The following is a 22,768-nucleotide window of genomic DNA, read 5'->3' as shown; positions in this document are numbered from 1 at the left end:
TATCTTGGAGTCCTTATGACATCTCAGATGTTGCTTTCACTGCAGAATAAACATTCAATCCAGCACATGAGCCATGGTAGCTTCCTTCTGAATTTCTTTTTCTGGCCTGGCTCAAAGCCTGTTTGATCTTCCTGTTGTCCTTAATGCATTTAGTCATTTCCCTTCTTCTTGGCAGCCAGCTTCTCCCTGGTCACCACGATTGTTCTTCACTGCTCATTTCTCTAACTGCTCTCTCAGCAGCCCCACTGACAGCTCTATTTCCTCATTATCAACCATTACACCAGGACTCCTTCTTTTCAATGTTTACTACTTTGTTTCTTTATATGGATTTTTGTTTGCCATGCCTAGACTAACTACTTAGAATTTACATGTCTGTGCTCCAGAGCATTTAGAATTATGATCTCATTAATACTCTTCTCCTATAGAAGATCTTATCTAGATTAATTTGTCCATGAAGCCCAGTATAATCGAAGCAGGTTGTGTGCACTTCTTCCTTAAATAACCACATCCCCCTAAATGTTCTACAATGACCATTTCCTCTAGTGCATGCATAATATAATGACAGCATTTCTTCTTGCTTTCCAGTCACACATCACATGACCATTGCCACCCTCTTTTTCAAAGTGTACATTCCTTGACAATTTCTTATAAGTTCTTACACTTTTTTCCCCATGCTTACTTCTTGAGTTCATAGACACATTTTTAGAAAATCAAACTTACTGAAGAAAAGAAGTGGAAAAGCCAGGACCATTTATAAGTTCTTCTCCTGAGTAATTATATGACCTCATTGTCATGCATTCCTCTCTCCTCATGACTTTCTGGCTTATGACACATGGAGTGTGAATGATATAATCTTTAATTATTTTGGAGTTTTTGGTGGGAATCCTATAAAATTCCTGGCCACCTAAAAGATAAAAATTATAAGAGCAATTTTTCTGGTTTTAACATTAAAAGACAAAACTATTTTTAGAGACTCATATGAAAGTTGAGAATTAATTAGCAAAAAAATTGTTGACTGAAATTGCACCTGTGCTATGGAATTGTGATTCCTTTGCAGAGTCATCTTAAACACTTATAAATTCTTAAGGACAGTCGCCATAAGGAGAAAAAAATACCAGAAAACTCACTTCTTTTTTTTTTTTTTTTTGAGAAGACACAGGCATAGTCAGATCATATCACTTGATCTTGTCTGGTTGTTATTCTGGCTGGTTGCAATACCCAAGACTGCACTTTCACTTCCTAAACATTCTTCCAGGGGCAGAAATCTGTTGATGACTCAACATCACCTCCAGAAACTACAACCATTGTTCTCTGAGGGGTTTAGTTCCTATTATTTTTCTTTTGGTTAGAAAATTGCAATGTGTTTTTAATCTCTGTGTCTAACTGATCCAACAACAATGTTAACAGATATTGTTTTTCAAGCATGAAGTGTAAACGTCTCTGATAAAAGATTTTTTTTTTGGTATCTAGACTCTTTCAAGTGCCATTGTTTTACAACTCTCCACATTTTTGGTTGTTCTTTTATTCATGGAGTAAATAAATTATAGAGGCAGCTTTAGCACCAAGTAAATATACACAATGCTAGATATCTAGGTGTGATTGACTTTGACTAAATGTTAGTGACTGCTTCCAAACTAGGTGGCAAGGCCCCTGCCACAGTCAGTGCATAGAAGCATCCATGTCACTATTAAGTTCATCATAAGTTAGGTATCTGAAATAGGTATCAAAGAAATGTGCCCTTTTCCATCTGTTTATAAAAGAGTTTTGGGGACATTATTTCCGATTTAGATAGCTGTGATATACACATGCAATCTTTACTGATAAAAATCTTATCTTTATGATTTAACCTTTTATTGGCATTGTGGGCCTAACTGCTGGCGAGCAACAATTCCACAGATATAGATAACTGTCACTTTCTCTAAGACCGTATTTTCTGAATAAAGGCCTTTCAAGAAAACCAGATGACAGATCAAATGAAAGAAGAGCAGTCATGGTTTAACTTCACTTTGTCTCAAATTCACTGTGTCATTATGACATAAAATGTAGCCAAACCATGAAGGGGTGTTCAAAAGCCACTGTCAAGCAGCCACAGGACAATTGTTTCCTGGCTCAGAGGACAGAGGGAGAGCTAGATGTACCTGTTTTCCTTTTCTTTAGCAAAACCTGCCTTTCTGCTTCACAACCCAGTATCACTACTGACTCAGATCTCAGAAATATAGGCTATCCAGGCAGGAGGACTTATTTTAATGTCTCATCTGTAAGTAATTCCCAAAGATGAATTCACAATAGCCATGTAAGCATGAATCATAAGAGATTTTGTCATTCAGTGATGAGTTGCATTCTATATGTTCAACCAAAACCGAAGTAACCCCTGAAATTGAATAAAATGATTGCTTGTAGAAGAATACAGACACATTCTTGTGGTAGGTCTTGCTGGAATGATGTCCAGGTTGCCTAGAAAAGCAGTATTGGCTGAAAGATAAGACAAACTTTCTTCATCAATTATTGTGGAAAGCCTACCTATTGTAGACTCTAAAAGCTGGAAACTACCAACAAAATTTCTAGAGGTGATTTGCCATGGCACATGCTTAAATCCCTTATCTTTAAATCCCTAAAATATTTATATGTTCTGGTTTTCTTTCCATCTCTACATTCACCTTGACATCACATATAGTGGTGATTTAATGTAGATGCAGTTTGAGTTGAAAATACAGTAAATCATGTTACTGTTCTGAAACTGGTTCAAAAAAGCATGTCTGTTCCACAGACTTAGGGGATTTTTGAAAGAATTTGAAAGTACCTTCTTCTTTGCCATGGTTTATTTCATTCATTTTACCCGAATAGTGGGGTTAATGATGTCTTCTTGAAATGGGGAACAGATGCAGATAGGCTGTCCATGCCATGGTAGGTGGTTCAGTTGTAAAAGTAAACAGCCTAATTTGCCTCTTCTAGCTGCATGAGAACCATCCAGCTTCACAAGTTATTCTTTCACTTAATGAAATTAAGTGTAAGAAAGCTAATCAATTCCATCAATGCAGTGGAAAAGAGAAGAGGATTTTGAGTGAAAATCCTCAAAAAAGATCATACAACACAAAATTGAAGGAATTCTGCCTATGCTTGCTCTTCAGAGTTCAGACATATTGGTAGTACTGAATGCTCTTGTTTTCAAAGTCTGAATATCAGCTCTTTTGTTGCTACTGAGGTCTCAATTTTTAAAGCTTGCAGTTCTGAAAACTCAATGAAGTCCTAAATATGAATCTCAGAATCTAGTTCTAGACATCTGGTTTTGAAAATGTTGGTTCAAAACGTCATGTTTTTGATTGATATTTAGCTCACAGGGAGATTCATTTGACAACATAACACACATTCTCTGAAGGTCCTGTACAATTTTCAAACAGCAAAACATGTTTTCAAAATTAGCTTAGCAATTGGGCACATAATTTCCATTAAAATGAATATGAGTGGGATGTCCAAATGATGTGGCATAGAGTTGCAGGGCACTTATTTTCTTGGTCTCTTTTATTACAGGCAAGAATATCATACAGTTCTATCCATCAACATAATAAAAATAGGCACATTTCATGTCACCACCATCTCATTAAAGTTATCATAAAATCTCACTGTACTAGCAGATGAAAACTTACTTTTCATGCCTAACCTGGCCATTTCATATTCACCTATTCTGTGTTCTGTCCACCTCTCTTTATAGTATGATCCTGCTCTCATTATATGCTTAAATAAGGACATCTATTTGGGCATAATAGGAGAAATTATAGACAAATTAAAAAAATATTGCATCCAAACCACTGATTTTAGGGGCCTCAGTCCTTTGTTGGAAACACAGTGACTGTGGCAGCTAAAAGATTGAGTTGTTTTCCAGAAAAAAAAGAGAGTAAGAATGAAGATTTCAAAAAAACCTGTTTCCATTGTTTTAATCAAAATCCAATATATTCCTCCATCTAAAACACAGTATCCTCGTGGAACAAAAAGCAAAGCCCTTCTTCAGGCATCACCTACATTACTAGTAATTCTTCAGATTAAGCAAGCTCTGTGTCATTGTTTGGGGCCATTTCGACATCTACTTTTGTATTCCTAAAGGGAACAAGCAAATTTCATTCTTGAAAACACTCATTTCACTCATTTCATTACGACTTGAGTCATAATCACTCAAGTCACACTTACGACCCTCCACAGTGAAATACTTTGTACTCTATGTGGGTATTCAAGAGGGAGAGGGAGAGCTGGAGAAATTCAGTATTACATTTTGTATTAAATTTGGGAAATGCTTGAACTACTTTTTATACTTAGCATTATAACTCCCCTAAGATGATTTCTTTAGTTATTCTGAATACCTTAAGCAAGGATACTTTTTAAACCAGGTAATCTGTTAAAAGGTCTGTCTCGTAGGTACTAAACACTATCCTAATTTCAGTCTATTAAAAGGGTAGGAAATTCAAAAGTAGTTACATTTCTGTAAGTTTTGTGAAATTGTGAGTGCATTTGGAAGGAGGAGAAGGAGAGAATCCTTGTGAAAGAAAGGCAGACAGAATTTAGCTTTTCCTCAATCCATTTGGAAGTAGCTGCAGGTCTGGGCATGCAGAGTGTCATCAAGCAGGGCTGGCCAGATGTGCATGTCTGTGAGTCAGAACTTACCCCTCTGTGGATGTAAGTCTAGAACAGGCTGTGCTGGGGTTGGGATAAACCCCCTAAATGTGCCTTTTGGCTGACTGGGGCCTTCATATTCCATATAAATGGTATCATTCCTGTCCTGGGGACAATGTAAATGCTTCTACTGCTTATAAAGCAACAAAAAATCCTGCTATGAGGTCTGAAATACACTAATCACTTCTACTAATGATCAAGAGTAGGTCCCTAGATAGACTAGATGATCTGATGGTATTTCCCATACTTAAATAATAGGATTAACATAAAGCAACTGTATGGGCCTGGGTTAACCACTGGTGCTATCATTAACTACAGAAAATAGATGCCTCAAGGATTCAGAAGATAACTAACTTTCCAATTACTCAGCATCAGAGATGGACTACTCAGGTTATAAATATATTCAAAAACCCAAAATACCTAAAGAATTTGCCACACCACACATAGGTATTTTAAAATTACGCTTGATTTTTCCACTTTCAATAGTTTTGCTCATTATTGTATAGTTAGGTGAAAGACCCCTTGTATGTAGACATTGAACTGTCACTGCTAGTCCCAGAAAAGTTGCTTCATTATGATCTCCTTACAGGCTGACATCCTGTAAACACCCTGCAAAAAAATAACTCTATTTTAATGAGTCCTTTTCAAATAAGAAGTCCTGAAGGGATGTCTCACAAATATGGAATCCAGGGAAATAATCTGCATGTTAATGATAATATCAGTAGCTGCAATAGGCTATTCTCTCCATATGTGTTTCATACTATGATAAAGACTGAAAACTCCGCATTTAAGAAAAGAAATATTTTCAGAAAATATTATCTTCTTACAGAAATCCAATAGCCACTGCCACCAGTTTACCTTTTGAAAAATAAATGAAAATTTGAAAGCATAGCTCTACTTGTTCACTCTCCAGTTCACAAGGGATCCCAGCTTTCAAAGTTTCATCTTCTACAGCAAGAAAAAATTTCTCAGAAGTGTTTATCATATCCATATCTGTCATAAAAAAAGATCCTAATGATATAAAGATAATTATGCTTGTCAAGTTTGAATTTGGTTCACATAAATAGGGCATTTTTTAAATTTAGCCTTTCGCACCATTGTGTAGCATGAAAAAAAAGAAAGCAGATTTCACTATATTGAGCTGAGTTATCATTCAGATAAAAACACTGAGGAAACTCACCAGAAACATTCTTCTGTGTGGTTACATCACTGACGTCAATCCAGGAGTTCTGTGTATTTCAAGAACAGATGTCAGTTTTCGAATGTTTTGTATTATAAATAAGTTGGCTTTTGACCTGAGTAATGTGATAGCTGTACTTTGGCTGAAAATACAATTACTTATGGATAAAAAACTGCAAATTTCCAGCTCTGAGATGTGTTGACTTATAGAAATTTGTGACCAAAAAAAAAAAGGCATAGACAAAAAGTATTTTTTAATAATTTTTTTAATCAATGTGGTGATAAGTATGACTGGATATGCTGAGATACAATGAATGGAATCTCGGGGATTTCTTATTTTGTCTTACATATTTTAGTTCTCAGAAATCTGATCAGTATGCTAAAAAAAAAAAAAAAAAAAAAAAAAATCAGCAAAACTCCAAAACTTCAAACCTGAAATGAACTGGTCCAGTCTAGAAAAGTCATTCTCTAACCAACACTTTGTCTTGGAGAGCTTAAGCAACGCTGCTTTCCTGTCACTTTCAGGTGAATTGTCCTTTTCCAAAGATTTTAATGGATAGAATAGTTGACATAGAAAGTTGCCCAGCAGAAGGATCTATGATCAGTCAAGGGCTCTGGATCAGAGTCACAAAGACTTAGTGAAATGTATCAGTCCCATTTTGTAGACCTGCAAGGCAAAATATTGATTAAAGTTCAAAACTGATGTAAAGACATTCAAAACTCATCAGTGCCAAACTCTGAATGGATCAAAATTAGCCTAACTCCATGACTGCCATATCAAAATCAAGTGGTTCTGAAAATTTACTGACATATTTTTACGTTAAGGTCTGATTGATGCTGAAACCACTCTACCAGCTGCCAGTCTTTCAGAACGAAGTTGCTCAGTTCTTTCTTCTATTTTGTGCCTTGGACCCTTATTGGGGTACATTATCTATTCTTAGATTTGATGCTGCAGATGAGAAAACTGCCTCCTGAGTTCATTTGCCTTACAGTCATTATGCCAGTTCTGAAGATTTGTATGGATGGGAACAAAACAGTGAGTGAATTTGCACCCTCCTGCTGAGATATTGCTTTTCCACAGTAGACTTGGCTCTTACAAAAATTTTATCCTGGAAGATGATGAATCTGTTGGTTTTGGAAGTCCTTTGATGTCTTTCTTTTTTCTTTCTTCAGTGACTTCACAAGGGACTATCAGAGAAATGAACCAAATGTTTGTTGAGAAAAGACATTATTCTTAAAGCAATTACGTATCTAGATTAAATGTTCTAAATAGAATTAGTAGATCTACTACAAATATTTCACTAAAAAAGATTTTCTTTGGAAATATCTGCTTCAAGAAAATATGTCCATGGACCTATGCCTTACAATTATTTTTTTCATTTTTCTTTTAGTGGGTGGGTGTTTTGTTTCCTATTAAAAGAAAACAAAGCAGAAAGGCACAAAAACTGAAACCAGATAAATCAATAGGAAATGAATAGGAAAATCTTCGTACATCTGGCTTAAATGTGTTAGCAAAGACTTTGAGAAATTTTCTGTCTCTTTCTTGTCCCAGAGACAATTCTCTTTGTGTCAGTTCCACTTTTGGAAGAAAAGTGAAGGAGTAGATATTCCTAAACTCAAGTAGATATTGATAGGACTTATATCTTGAGGATAGCACCAGGCTATGGAATAATATAATCCGTGAGAGCATCATCTCGTTGGTACTAGATATCTCAGTTCAAAACCTAAATCCAAACCCACCATACACTGAAGATTATTTACTCTGGTTAATTTTGCAGGAACTGAAACTCTTGAGAAGGCTGAGCACCCAGCTTAATTCCAAAGTATCCTGAACACTTTATCTCCTCATTATATTCAATACCTGAACCACTGCATAACAGACTAACACCTGATGAAGGCACAGAGACTACACATACACTAGTCCCTGCATGGGCAGAGAGCAGTTTAAAATGTATTGCAAATTCAGCCTTTATACTAAAGAGAAGCTACTTCAGGATAAAACTGATTGTGATAGGTATTAAAGAAGTGGAATGTAGGAGTTGTTTGCCTGAATTTCGTCCTTGGTCCATGACAGGGTGTGAACTTCCCCTAACTGTGTATCCACAAGGTCTTCCTCTCACAGAAAAGGGGCATCTATAAATTATGAGGTATATATCAGCAGCTCCATTAGTGGAACTCTTTATAACAGAATTCATAGAAAACAATAAGGGGAAAGCTCAGTGTTGTTTTCTTTTGTTTGGAAGTTTTTCGTTGTTTTTAGAAGCTACAGCTGGTCTTCAGTAAAGGTGCTAGGAAGTCTTAAAGGTAAAAAAAAAATTAGAGAGCTATAAGCTTGGAGTACTACTTGGACCTTACTTCAGTAGAAATGTTATCTTATTTATATGGAGAAGAAATCAAGAATGACAATACATAATATATATTAACCCTTGGAAAATCCCTTTGCAGGGTGTATGGAACTGACATTGATTAAAGGAGAAATCCCACATGTGTTTTTGTCCTGTTCTAAATTATGCAGGTCATGGCAAGACAGTGTTTCATACATACCCAAAAATAAATAAATCTTTGAAAAAACAACCTCTTTTTGAATGCTGGATTTTGAAAGAGGAAAAGAGAAATTGTATGTCTATCCACAAAAATTATGAAAATTAATTTATTGGTTTGGAGAAGATTTGTTCCTTTCTGGAAAACAGAAGGATTTGCCTTGTTATCGTAATAAATTCCAAACCTTTAGAAATGTCAGAATCATAGAGGGCTGCACTCTTCTGTTTAAATCAGTTTTAGCTTTCCTGCCTGGACTACCTTTACAGAATTCAATAATTCATATTTTTAAGAATCCAGTCATTTCCACTGAGGAAGCATAAAGATTCTTAGGAGTCATACACTAGGCAGACCTAAAGCTATTTACCATAAAGCTGGACTAAAAGTTACACTTTTTTGTTTACAGAACTGCACAAGCCCTGACCTACACTTCCCCAAGAGGGTTCTCTCAGTCTTCTGGTCAACTCATAGCTATGCTTTTTTTCTCATTATTTTAACTTTAAATAACTCTCAGTACTTCACCTCTTCGAGGTGTTTTAAAGAATAATAATGAAAAGGTAGCATGGCATTAAAAATTACTGCAATCAGTGTAATACTTCATAGTTCCAAATAGGAATAGAAGATGATCACCTGCCCTGGCCAACACCCAGTCTCACAGGGCATCAGACAGAGGTCTGATAACCTTTCACTATTGTGTGATCAGTGAAAGGTTTATATATGGGTAATGGGCATGAAATTATGGGATGTTTTGCAAAAGATCCTACAGGATGTCTCTGGCTGAACCGGGCATACTGCACAGGATAATTCTGAGCACAGAGTGTAGCCTGTGCTACAGTGAAAATGTACAGCTGTCTCTTATACAGAAGACAGAAGCAGGCATCATTTTTGGGGTGAATGTCCTCTCATCCTAAAACGAGGCATTAAAGATAAGGTAGATAATGGCTAAACCCATCACTTTGAACCAGGCAGAAAGCCAAGTATTAGGCTCAATAGTAAACATCAAGAATACAGCCACAAAATTAGGGAAAACAAATCCCACCTCCTGCTTTTATACTAAAAGCTGCTCAGCTTTTCCTTGGGTCTTCTTTAAAATTCCATTTTAAAGATGAGAAATGGGAAAGACAAAGATAAGGAATACAAAAAAAAAAGACAAGGAAAGAAATAATACGGATGCTGTTGCAATTTCTTTGTAGACAATAAATTATTTGAATGAGATTCAGAACCCTAATGGAGTAGTGAAAAGGCACAATTAGATTTCTCAGAAATTATTTAAATCAGCTACATGGCATTGGGACCTTTTGCATGGCATGTCTTTTCTTTTTCTAGAAAAAAACCCCTATATTCTCAGTGCCTCAATCCTCTACAAAAGGCTTTGGCTTTCTCATATGCCATCTCCTTCCACTTTCCTTGGACAGTAAGTCTTATATTTGTAATGGCATCAGAGTTCAACCATTGACCAAACATTTTTCAGAATTCAGAGATCTCTGCAGTGGTAAAATGTGGGCCTTTAAATAACAAGTCCCTTCAAGGAAAAAAGTACTCAGTTTCTACGAAATATCTTCACCTCCATCACCTTTAACCCTCCCTGGCTCCACAGCTCCCTGCTAAATCCACAATCTCATTCTGCCTCATAAAGCTATTATTTATCTTACTATTTGCCATCTCTTTCTTTCTGGCTTTCAAAAGCTTTAGGCAAAGTTGACATCTTTGGACTGCAGGCTGTTGAGGACATGGCATCCAATTAAAGCATTACATTACAGAAGCTGTGACATTCCAGAATGCCCCTTTATGACTGATTTCACAGAGCAGAAGTGTTATTACCTGGAACATCTTAATTTTCTTTTTTCAATCATGAAGGGATAGATTGTGATAGCAGCTGATAGCACAAAAAGAAAGGAGGTAAATTCCCAAGTGCTTCACACAAACTGTGCCTCTTGCTGTGTAGAATTGTTCTGACATAGGTGTTGTCAGGCTGCTGGCGGGGAGGCTCTGCAAAACATCTCCCAGGACTTCTTCTCTGACAACCTGACACTGTGTAGTGCTTTATTCTACTCAGATCAGCTTTGGACTGTGTATATGGCTATGGAATTTGTGCCTTTGAGTAACAAAGAAGCTGTAAGCAACTTCCAGACGTGGGCACTGTAGCTACATGTCCCAATGACTAAATATTCAGGATTCTCAAGATTTCTTGTACTTAGTTTTTAATTAAGTAATTAATTTGAAGAATAAACATGAGAAAGCATTTATTCCAATAGGTGTTAAATTTTGGAAGACTCTTGAACAAATGCTTTTCTTAAAGACAAAAAAAAAAAAACCTCACTGAGGAATTCAATAGAAACCTGCATGGTTTCTGGCAGAGAAATAAATAAGTTTCAGAGCTAAGCTTTACTCACAGCTCAAATCAAACCAAATTTTCAGCCTTTCTAACTTTGAGAAACTTTGGCTAAGTTTCTATTGTGTACCTCAATTTTGCCAAAGATGTAGAACACCTGTTGTTTTTTTTGTTTTTTTTTTTTTTTTTTTTGTTTTTTTTTTTTGTTTTTTTTTTTTGTTTTTTTTTTTTGTTTTTTTTTTTTGTTTTTTTTTTTTGTTTTTTTTTTTTGTTTTTTTTTTTTGTTTTTTTTTTTTTTTTTTTTTTTTTCTGATCATGTTTTTCTAAGACAACAGAAGCCAAACTTCTGTCCATATGTCATGACTGAACATCACCCAATTTTCCTTTCTCATCTTCATGCTATTTACAGCATAAATGGTTAACATCAGAAGCAGCTGCAAACTAAAGTGTGTGTATCTAAGCACTGGTTTATTGAATTTGCATTTTAAAAGCCCACAGTCAATTTGAATTCAAAATATGCAGTAAAGCAATCAAATTATCCTTTTAGCTTTCTTCTCCTCAGTCAAAAAAACTGCACACATAGAAAACCAATGGTGTAGTGTTAAAAATTGACTTTTTTTTAATTTTTTCCTGGAGCTTATGGGAAGTTTCAATGCCTTTGCAGCCTGGTAATCTGAAATGAGAAAGCCAAAGGACTGCTGAGCTGTTATTACAAAATCAAAATTATGAGTAAGAGTCATGAGTGCTGGTGCAGCCAAGCATAGACTTCAACAAAGTTTTAAAGATTTATATTGAGAGGGGCTGTCTTCCTGTTTAACTGGATCATTGTCAGATAAAGTGTCAAGATTTTTTTTTTCTTTCTCTATCCATCTTTCTTTTTATACCCTCTGGCATAAACACTGAGTTCTCAGAGTCACCAGGGCACTGTTTTGGATGAGAGATGTTTCCACTTGTAATGACTGACTCCTCTTCTTTTGATACCGGTACCATGCTGACATTGTTGGAGGATTAGTGTGGATTTCACTTATTAATGACTTTTTGGCTTTTTGGCTTTTATATCAAGACTAAAGTACTCAGAGCAAATGAGATGCCAGCCAAAATTTTGTGACTTGCATTTTCTTCAAGGAGTGCTCCCTCCAGAAGCTAAATTGCTGAGATGATGCTTTCCAAATCCTGCCTTGTGGCAACCCAAGTCAATGATTTGCAACAAGAAAATCTTGCCTGTGAGCCTGTACTCATCCTGGGACGTGGCTGGTCTGCTCATGCGGAGTCCCAGCCTGTACCAGGCTCAGAGCAGCTCACAGCTCTCATAAACTTGCACTGCAGTTTGCTTGAAGCCAGCAACTCATCAGTGGGGTTGACACACTATTTATTCTTGCCATACACATCTGAAGTGACTTAGCTGAGCTGCCCGCTTAACCTTTTCAGTTCATAATACCTGGGGGAGGTGAATGGACTTAGTTTGTGCCAGAATGGTTTAATATCATCTCTCAGCTCTTGCTGTCTTTTTAGGCAGACTCTAACTTCAGCCTCAGGCCCAAACAGAGCTGTTAGGGAGATTCCTGCAAGTGTAGTTCACAATTGCTTTACATATTTATTTCCAGCACAGAGATAAAGCAGCCCTGAGCATCCCGCCTGTAGATGAAAGTAGGCAAGCCCTGTGGGCAGGGAGTGCGTTGTGTCAGCACTGAGTGTGAAATGGGAGAGAAGCTACAGTCCTATGCAAAATATGAGAAAATACAAAAAAGCAGTAATTAGCTGTGTAGAAATGCCAACAGATTCTCAGAGTGATGCATTTTATCCCAGATGAGTTGTGAATATGAACTGGGAGTGTGACCCATAAATTTTAAGGCCAGAGAGCATATTATAAGCTTTTGAGTCAGTCACCTGCATTGCCTAGGTTGCACTTGTGCAACAGGGTCACACATATTCACATGGTTGGGTTTGGGCCAATTTTTTATAAAGCTTCTCTTGTTTCTTCCCTTAGGCTGATTGTAATTAGAAATGGGATCACAGCTCTGAAGCACAGAGTTGTACATCTAATGTACCCCACATTGTTGCCCTGATTTTTTTAAGATTTACTAAGCTTTTTGATGTTTGCATTCTTGTAGCAAACTTCCTTATACACTTTTTGTAAATAACTTATTGTTTTGTATTCTTTTATGGAGGAGGAGACACTTGATGGACTGTTAGTTTGTCATCCAAAAGAGAAGAGAAAAATGCAATTTCAAATCTGCACAGTTTATATTAAACAATATTATTTTGAAAAAGCATTCAAAAGCACTAAGCTAGTGCAAGGATAATAAATATGTTTTTATTACATACCTACATGTGACTTTTTTTTCTTTTTTTCTGTCAACAGGAGAAATTATCAGGACAGGACTGGAAAGGATAATGAAAGTTTACCCTACACAACAGTTCCCTAAGTAGTCTAACAGGAATAAGGTCTTAACAAGACAGGAAGAATTTTCAGCTAGGCCTGGGAAGACAACAAGGGAGGTGAAGGTATCAACACATCCCCCAAGAGGTAGGTTCCTACTATCAGGACCATCATGTAACAAATTGGTAGTGACTGTCCTTCTGAAGAGACATCCAGGGAAGTTGGACAAATCTTGGCTTTGGTTACCATAGTCCTTTCTGGCTTTAATACAATATAATGTTGAAGCTTTGGGGGGTTTTTTGGGGTCTTTGAAGTTTTTTTTTTTTAGTTCTTAAGCAAGAATGGTCCTTCTCTAGTGTGTCTGTTGGAAACACTGAGAAGTAGATTTTTTGATAAATTCTGAGAGAAGAGAGAACTCACTGAAGTTCCCATGTTTACTATGAACCCTTTTCTTTGTTATTTTACCAGAAGCAGAATATCAGCTAACTGATGTTTTAAACACTGCATGTCCAAACCGATGAGATACTTGGATGCCACATTTGACAAAGCTCTGGCATTTTCAAGGGAATGCAAAGGAATAACTACAAAAGGAATGATAAAATTCTGAACTTAAAGCAATGATCTCAAAAGTTTATAAAATAAATAAGAGTTTAATTTCTTTAAATTATTCCTATTATCCCCATGCATGAACTTTTAAGAAGCAGGAATGCTCTGACCTCAATGTCACTTATGCAAGAACATGCAGTCCTCAAAGAGAAAGAAGCCAATTATGTACTTTAAAGCCATTTCTATGTCTAATGCAAAAATTTTTTGTTTGGATAATTCAAGAAATCACGCGAGTTTTCCACTGAACTCAGCAGGACAGCTCACATGAGATGCTCACGTGTCCTGAGTTTGCAAGATACCGATCTCATATATTCATTATTTATTTATATATTGCTATGACGCTCTTGTTTCCATCTTATATTTGTGTCTTCATTGCACTTTAAACAAAGCCTCTCTCCACTTTACATGATTTTGCATGGACAGCAAAATGAGTATTTGGGCACAGATATGAGTAAGAAAAATGTATCATTAATCCATTTTCACAGGTAGAAAAAAAGAGACACCAATAGAAAAGAAAATCACATATGTTTTAAATTACCCCACATTTGTCTTCCTCAAACAGATTGTAAATGCTGCCTTGTGGTTATGAATTACATTAATTTATTTGGTTAAAAAGTGTTCTGAGAAGCTTCTTGAGTCACCAAACAACATACAGTTTCTGGTGATCACTGAGGCATTTGTTTTAGTAACAGGAAACGCTTAAACTACCAAACACAGCTATTTAAAAAACAGTGTAAAATGTGCAGGTGCATGAAGAGAAAAAAGAAAAAAAAAGAAAAAAAGAAGCCCCCTCCCCACCCCCAAAACTTTTATTTTCATAGAAAAATAAGAAGAAAATAGATTTTCAAAGCTAAGAAACCAAGTTACTGAACAAAAGAGCATCTCAAATTTAGCTAATAATTTTTTTATAAATAAAACCTACATTTATTTTTATTAGACTAAAGTACTGAACCAGCACTCAATGTGAGAATGAATTCAGCCTAGAAAACTAGACCTATCAATCTGCACAGACAATGGACTATAAATGTTCAAATAAAGATCTTTTCAAGTTTATTATATGGGGTTATTTTCAGTTGATTCACTGTCACTAAAACAATTGTTGGTGGTATTTGTCTGTAGTGATTCTGTTCAACAGAGGTTTAACACTACCAATCTCTTATTTATGAATGTGACAGTTTACATTTCCAGACCAGAACAGTCTTCTCTTTTAAGGTGGTGGGGGTCCAGCAGACACTTTAGGGTAAGACATGGAACAACTCTCTAACACCTGGACAATTAGCAACTGCAGGAAGGTGCTGATGCTCTTAAAATGCAAACCCAAATCCATCCTTTCACCTTCAACTGGATCAGGGCCTCAGAGCCCCACCCAACCTGGCTTTGACAACACTTCCAGGAATGGGGCACCCCCAACTTCTCTGGCAAACTTGTTCTAGAGTCTCCTCACCCTCACAGCAAAGAATTTTACTGTACAGTTTTATAAGTCCCTTTTGTAAAACAAGCAAGAGAATTAGAACAGTTATTTCACAGCCTTTACCTTGCAAGTCACAAACGTGACAGCAGAGTTGTTGGATATGTCATCAGATTTTCTTATACTGCACTCTAATTTCACTTATTGTTTATCATCTTGCATTTGTGGATTACATCAGACCTCTGCACCTCATGCAAAGGAAAATACATTTACTTCTTTGGCTGTTATAGAGAAAACACAATTTGCTTCAGAAAGTGATAGGAAGATGTGAAAGTCATAGGAATATTCTCTTTACAATCTTTGCAATTGGAATATGAATTTTTTACAAAGAACAAAGTTCACAGTATGTCATCACAATTTTAGCCATTCTTTCATTTCCCTATGAAGGTTTGATGTGTTACCAAGTGTCACATAATTCTTGAGATGTGGTGTGGTAATGATTCAAATAGGTTTTTATTGATAATGTTGCCATTTGTTGAAATAACTTCAAAAATTCTTGTAGAGAACACACTTTGTCCTTTTTATTACTTTCTTTTTGGCATTAGGAAAATTGCACTTGAGAGCTTAAGGTACTAGTCTTAAAACCAGTATTTTTAACATTTTAAGAATAAATATATTTAACACTATAAAAAAGTTATAAAGACAAAAGTAACAGACATATCTCAAACAATAAGTAACTTCAAAAAAGAGAATAACGGAATTCACGCTGTAGACAGAAATTTATAATTTTGTCAAATAATTTTATTCAGTGAAAATATTCAAACACATATTTGGCTTCATGCGTGTGCAGTGTGGCCCCCAGCAATATAGTGAAACAAGTGCTAAATGGTTTCCAGATAATTGCCTGTAACTTTTGTTTGCTGGAGCCACCAGACAGCCTTACTAAAAACCTCAGAAAGCTTTTCCATAAATACTGTTTTGCTTTCAGGACAAATATTTATTGAATTTCTGCCACCAAAAAGATGATAACTTTGTCCTTTAATTGTTATAGCCTAATACTAGTAATACAAAATGGGAAAGAGACAGCCTGCTGCATATATTCTACCTCTACCAATCAAAGCTGTTGGGTCAAAAGTTGTTAATTTATTTAGTGTAGTTTTATCATACACAGCAGGATATTAAAAGGACAAAAATTCCTCAGCTTTACCCCATTCTTGAGAGAAAAAATAAGGAAAAAACCCACATAATTTTCTTTTAATATCTATAATTTATAACTCTACAGACTTTAATTCATGTTTTACTAATTAAAATATATTTTAAAAATATATTCACCAAGTGATCTTCCTTCTCAAGCTCTATCAAGCCTTCTTAAGGTTAAGTCAACAACAGTGGAACCCAAGATGAAAGATAAATAACCTTTAAAAATATTAATCATGAATTGTAAGAAAATATGAGACAAAATATCAGTGAAGTCATTTAAAAAATATTCAGATAATTTTATAGTCTGCATCTGGTTCTATTTCATATAAATGCAAGTTGGACATCTACGACCTTTGGGTTAGTAACAGATGCTGTCATGAAATTGATCATTTTTACATAAGCAAAAGCTAAACAGAATAATTTCAGGCCACCCAATGTTTCCAAAAGACAGTTGCCTGGCACAGCCAAAGATTGCACTGGTCCATGCAAAACTGTATCCAGACACTCTAGAGATACTTTTCAAATTTTATCATCTCTGGCTTTAACTATGAATTTCATAGGTCAGGTTTTCTTCTGCCCAAAGGTGAGAAATGCCCTCAAAGGCAGACGCTGAGGGTAATGCTCTGTGTGCAGAAATGTTTGCAGGGTGCCTGTAGGTGCTGCAAGCAGCACTGCTGGGCACAGGGGATGAGGTCTGTGAGCAGCCTGCATTTGCCAGGGAGGATGAGAAATGAGTCAGGCATGCAGGTGACAGAGCAACTGTCATGGTCCCAAATGACGCAGTGAAGAGTATGGATGCCAACCTCACTGGATATCAGCAAGAACCTCAAAGAGTTCCTGCTTGTGCAGGAACAGTTCCACACTGAGCATCACCCACACAGAGTCTGGCATCTCATGGTTTTGTATTCTTAAGTGACTCTTGCTGACATTAGCCCAGAGAAAGAGCAGCTATCTTCTCTAGTCCAGTTAAGATTCCCCTCTCCACCAAGAATGGTTAACTATCCTTAATTATTTCTGCTTTTTAGAAGTGGTTAATCCTTCAATCTGCTGTTGAAGTTTCTGTCTTGAGAGGGAAATGCTGGGCAGTCTTGAAAATAACAACCCTGCCTTAAGTGCATTATGATGTGCAACAGTGTCAGAAAAAAAATCCAAAACCTAAACCCAAACCCAAACCAAAACCAACAAACCAAAAAAAACCACCCCAAATAAACAAATGAGCAAGTCAACAAGTATTTAAATTTGGACAAGCAGACCTTTAAGTTTTAAATAGACAGTTCATCTATCAGGAGCAATATTAGAAATAGAAATTTGAGTAGGTATACTATGTAAATACAACCACCCTGTACAGAATCATAGAATTTTTCAGGTTGAGAAAGACCTCTAAGATCATCAAGTCCTGCTGTTAACCCAGCATGTTCATGGTTACCACTAAGCCATGGTCCCAAGAACCACTCCCCCATGTCTTTCAAATACCTCCAGGGATAGTGACTCAAACACTTTTCTGAGCAGCCTGTTCCTATGGCTGACAATCCTTTTGGTGTAGAAAATTTTCCCAATATCCATCTAAACTTCTGGTGAAACTTGAGGCCATTTTGCCTTCTTTTGGCACTTGCTACTAGATAGAAAAGACTGAACCCCCCCCTTGCTACAGCCTTCTTTCAGGTACTTGTAGAGTCTGAAATATATATATAGAGAGAGCAATATACTTCTGATTGAACAACTTTGTTTTTCTGATTCTGTCAGATTTTAAAGAAGCTATTTGGTTCAGCATATCTGACTTTAATTTTACCAAGAATTAAAGCTGTGTCTGATAACCTATAAAGCTATAGCTTTTAAATTCCCTATAAAAGGAATGTCAATAAAAGATTCTGTAACTATTAGAGAAAGCTTATATTCTGTATAGCACTCTTTTCATGTTGCACTTCAAAATGGAAGAGCTGGGCTTTGTTTTGATACAGGTTCATTACACACATATTGTAAACTTTGGGAAAAACCACCAAAACATAGTGCAGAAAGGTACTAATATGAAACAATGACAAACATTGTGTTTCCTAATGGTAATCAGTTCAATTATACATATTTTTTGCTACCTTTTGAAGGATTTATAATCTGGGTGTTCTGGATGAGTGGGTAGGTTTAGTGGTGGTTGGGGCGGGGGGGAACCCAAACAAACAAATAAAACTATTCCTGTTACTGCTGTTATCCTCATCTACGCTTTTGGAACTTGATTTTGGGATCCTTTGGATTGCATAAATCAATTGAATTGCAAGCAAAAGCCTCAGAGATGGTGAAGGCAGTACAGGGCTAGTTACAGCTGGGTGAATACACCTAAGCTATAAAATACAGCATTCCACACTATTCTGTTATTTTTAAATGGCTATTCAAGCTCTTAAAAAAAGATCTCTCTAGTAACAGAATATCCATTTACATGAGACAAGTTCTTCTGGAAGCAATAAAGTTGCCTATCTGCACAGTGCCCAGGATAGGTTTTCATGCAGAACAGGCCTATTTTCTATTTAAGGCATTTCACTCAACTAGAGATTCTAAAAGATCAAATATCACACTATAGGTTCTCCTTCATGCTTTGCAAAGGAGGTCTTACATGCTTTAAAGCACAGTTTTACTCATGTCATCAGCCAGAATAAAGCACAGTGGGCCCTTTGACCTTGGAAAGCAAAGCACACTGGCAGATTGTGAGAAGCCCATGGGTAGCATCTGAAAGGCATGAAAATATTTATGTGCATGTTCATACTTCCCCGAAAAGTCTTAATACCTCAAAATCTTAGTGTAACACCTATATAGCCCAAGAGGTGTGGAAGCATTTGGAAGTTATTGTGTCCGACTTACAATTTTTCCCACTGTAATTTTAGGCAGCTGACAGCTCAAATATTATGTAGTTTGTTGAACTTGTTGCTGCTAATAAATGGAGACAGGGAAAGAGATAGACAAGTTTGCTCCACTTAGGTGGCAACACTGAACACACACACACACACACACACACACAACACCCCCAGAGAATTATTAGGTGGTGCTAGCGTAGCTCAGCAATCACCTCAGCCTGGTGGGTGCACCTTGGGGAGAGCAGGAGGCACTGAGGCCAGATGTGCCTTCTATGCTGGATGGTTTAGTTAGTTACAATTTACTTTCTTCTTGGCCATATTACCCTCACAGTTCTGGTCACACAGCAAGTCACATTTGAGAAAAAGAAACTTTATGAACTGTACCAGGACCGAAGAGCTAAAGCAATGTTCAACTGAAATACAATCTGTCACCACTGTCCTTCCATACTACTGGCTCACCTAAGTGTTATGTAAAGTTGGATACCATCACAAGTGGTTAGAAAATTTTTGGATGAATCAATGAGCAACATATTTTCCAAGTCCTAAAATAGTCTACTAAAACCAAATCTGCAGTCAATAATGTTTCCTACTTCTAATTCTAAATGCTTAGATTTCAGCACAGTTGTTTTCCTTGTCCATGGTGAGACTTTCCACTCACTGAAAATTAAGGACTGATTTTAAAACTTGATACTGTATGACTTGCTAGAATAGAACTGGACATAAACATAAAAAAAAAAAAATCAGAATGTTCAAGTTAATTACAGAAATACCCTTCTCAGAAATGTCCTAGAAATACTCCCTAGTTTCAGAATTATGAATCACAGCATTTATGAACCAAAACTGACTTAGTCAAGCTTTGAGGCCCCAAACACACAAAAATGTGATGTCTTGCATGTAGTTACAGATATTTAACCTTCCAGAACTCTCTAGATCTTCAAGTTCTACCTATCTAAATTTCTTCTCATTCCAAAATGAAATAATAACAATTTCTATAAACTGTAATAAAATTCCATTAAAACACCAGACAAGAAAAAAAAATCTTAAAGGTGATTAGTCATCTTATTACAGACATATCTTCAACATAGCAAGCCCATTCAAGGTAGCCATCCAGTCTATAGGCTAGAGGTCATTGCTGCCTCTACATGTAGGCGCTCAGATTCTTTCTGAGAATAGATATTCTCAGACTAAAAAAGACTAGAACCAAACTTTACCCTTTTGAGACAAGTATTATACGTGGAAGCACATGATTCAAAAGATGAGTAACATCCCCTTCACCCCCACTATATCTCCCCTCTTCTTTGGAAGGCATTCAGTGTTAGCTCAGACTGCTCCAACCACAGGCACCAAACAAGCTCCTCTCAGAGCCTAGAGTTTGGCATCACTTCCACTATGTCTGCATAGCCGTGGCCTTTAAAGCAGATGTAGGTCTGCATCATTCCTGGTAGCTATGAGCCTAGATTTCACATCTGCCTTGTCTTAGGGGGAATTTACTGAGCCGAGACATTGAGCTGGGTTGATCCAGCAAAACAGAAAAGTCAAGTTTTGAATGAATATATCTCCACTGTTTGGATTTTCTCTGGATCTAGCACCCTCATGCCTCAATTTCGACAGAAAGGTGTGTATGCAAAGTGCAATAAGACTCCCCATGGCTGGCCATTGGGATAGCTCTGCCTATTCCATAGGGAGAAATTCTATATATCATGGATCTTCACTGTCCAGCCCAGGAACACAGACATCTAGTGCTCACCTAGTGAATCTGCACAAAATTTAGCCCCAGGTTCTCAAAGTTTCCCTGCCTATTATTTCCCAGACTGGTATTCCCAAAGGATGTCAAAAGCAAATCCTGCCATTACATGGAGTCTTTTCTCTTTCGTGCAGACTACAGACAAACAGGACAGGAGAATGCTCCCAACTTCCAACCCACTTGAAATTAGGTATTACAGTATCTTTTTAGGCAAAGGGGACCCTCAGTGTCTGCGATTTTCTCTTAGAGCTAATTAATTCCTGCAGATTAATTAATTCCTGAAGATCCCAGTGCTTATATGGCAATCTGACTAACTCATATCATAACGTGCAGTACTTGGACTCTCAAAATAACTAACAGGAATAATACATGCTAACCACACATACCAAAACATTGTGCTGTTAGTCATTGTTCCAGGCATGTTAATTAACATTTCCATAGTGTATGTATTACATTGCTCAAAAAAATTATTTTTTTTAATAATCAAGCCACGGAACAGAGGCTGAGATCACAAGAGTCTGGGTCACAAGAAGAGTCTGAGTTAAAGCCACAGAAGCTAAAATGGAAATTCTGAGCGACATTTCATTTCCAACTCCACATGTTTTATTTTGTTTATGAAAGAACTAATTCAGTGGCTGAAAAAAATAATTGAAAGATACTTTTGAAAAGGAAGAGTGAATACCACTGAAATCCTATATTTCATATTTCCTTCTCAAAACTGCTGTCAGAAACTAGCAGCACTAATAACCCATTAAAAAACACAAACAAAAAAGTAATGGATGAAGAAGATGAAGATTTTCCTTAATATGTTAACTCCTCTCTTTGAAAAGGCATACAACTGAAATAGCAGTAGAAAAGTCTTTTTAAAGAATTCACCTTCCAATCATTAAAGCAGATGGTTAAAGCCTGGCTAAGCCTTGCAGCATGTGTAACCAGCTCCTAAACTCTGTTCACTGCACAGTAACTCAAAAGCAATTGACAACTACAGCTAGGTGAGATAAATCACAAACATTCTTATAATTTCCTCAAAGGAAACACTCATTACCAAGTTCAAATACATGTTCTACACAATATGAGATGTACACTTGGAGATCTAGTCAAGGAAATATTTGTAATATCCAGAAGAGAAACAAGGTTAAAAATCCCTAAAGGAAGAGAGAGGCAGATTTTCTATTAAAAGGGAAGACTCCACAAAGAGGTGTCTGGATTTCTGAGCAAGGTTTTAAAAGGAAAAGTCAGCTCCTGAGAATGTGATATTCTCAATCTGAAAAAGAAAGAAATGATTAAATATTTAAAACAATTAGAAGAAATACAGTTAGAATTTAGATTAAACCATTCTCCTGAAAGTCTCATTTTTCTTTCCTCTTCCCCCACATACATTTTGGAAAAAAATATATTTGTATATTTGTGTATTTGTATATGTCCAAATTATTGGAAAGAGAGACATTGTTCTCAATGTCTTTTGCAACAGAGAAAATGTTGTACCGTTTAGGTTGGGCATATTTTTCAGTCAAGCATTACAAGGAGCACTGGACTAATAGATGTGACAATGAAGGCATTTTGTAATATTCCTGTTATATAATGTCTTGATTTCTGTAGATGGTTAGCAGCAGTAGTGCTGCATTGGACAATGTGAAGTCATCTCTCAAAATAATAGAATGTGACAGGCCAAATGCATTCTGGGTTGATTTGCACAAGGGATGAATATAGAATATCTCACTGCAGTGCAGCCATTCCCATATCCATCTGATGAGGTCAAAGATGCTTATAAGTTCCAGAAGTGTGGGGGGAAAACCTTGTGCTGTCCAAGAGTGTCTTCTCTTTTACTTAATGACTAGTGCATTGTAATACAGCAATTAAACTAAACATGTACAAGAAA

Source organism: Onychostruthus taczanowskii, unplaced genomic scaffold (assembly GCF_017590055.1).
Source record: "Onychostruthus taczanowskii isolate IOZ18803 unplaced genomic scaffold, ASM1759005v1 scaffold23, whole genome shotgun sequence".
In the NCBI taxonomy this organism is placed as follows: domain Eukaryota; kingdom Metazoa; phylum Chordata; class Aves; order Passeriformes; family Passeridae; genus Onychostruthus; species Onychostruthus taczanowskii.
Note: the sequence above shows the minus strand (reverse complement) of the source record.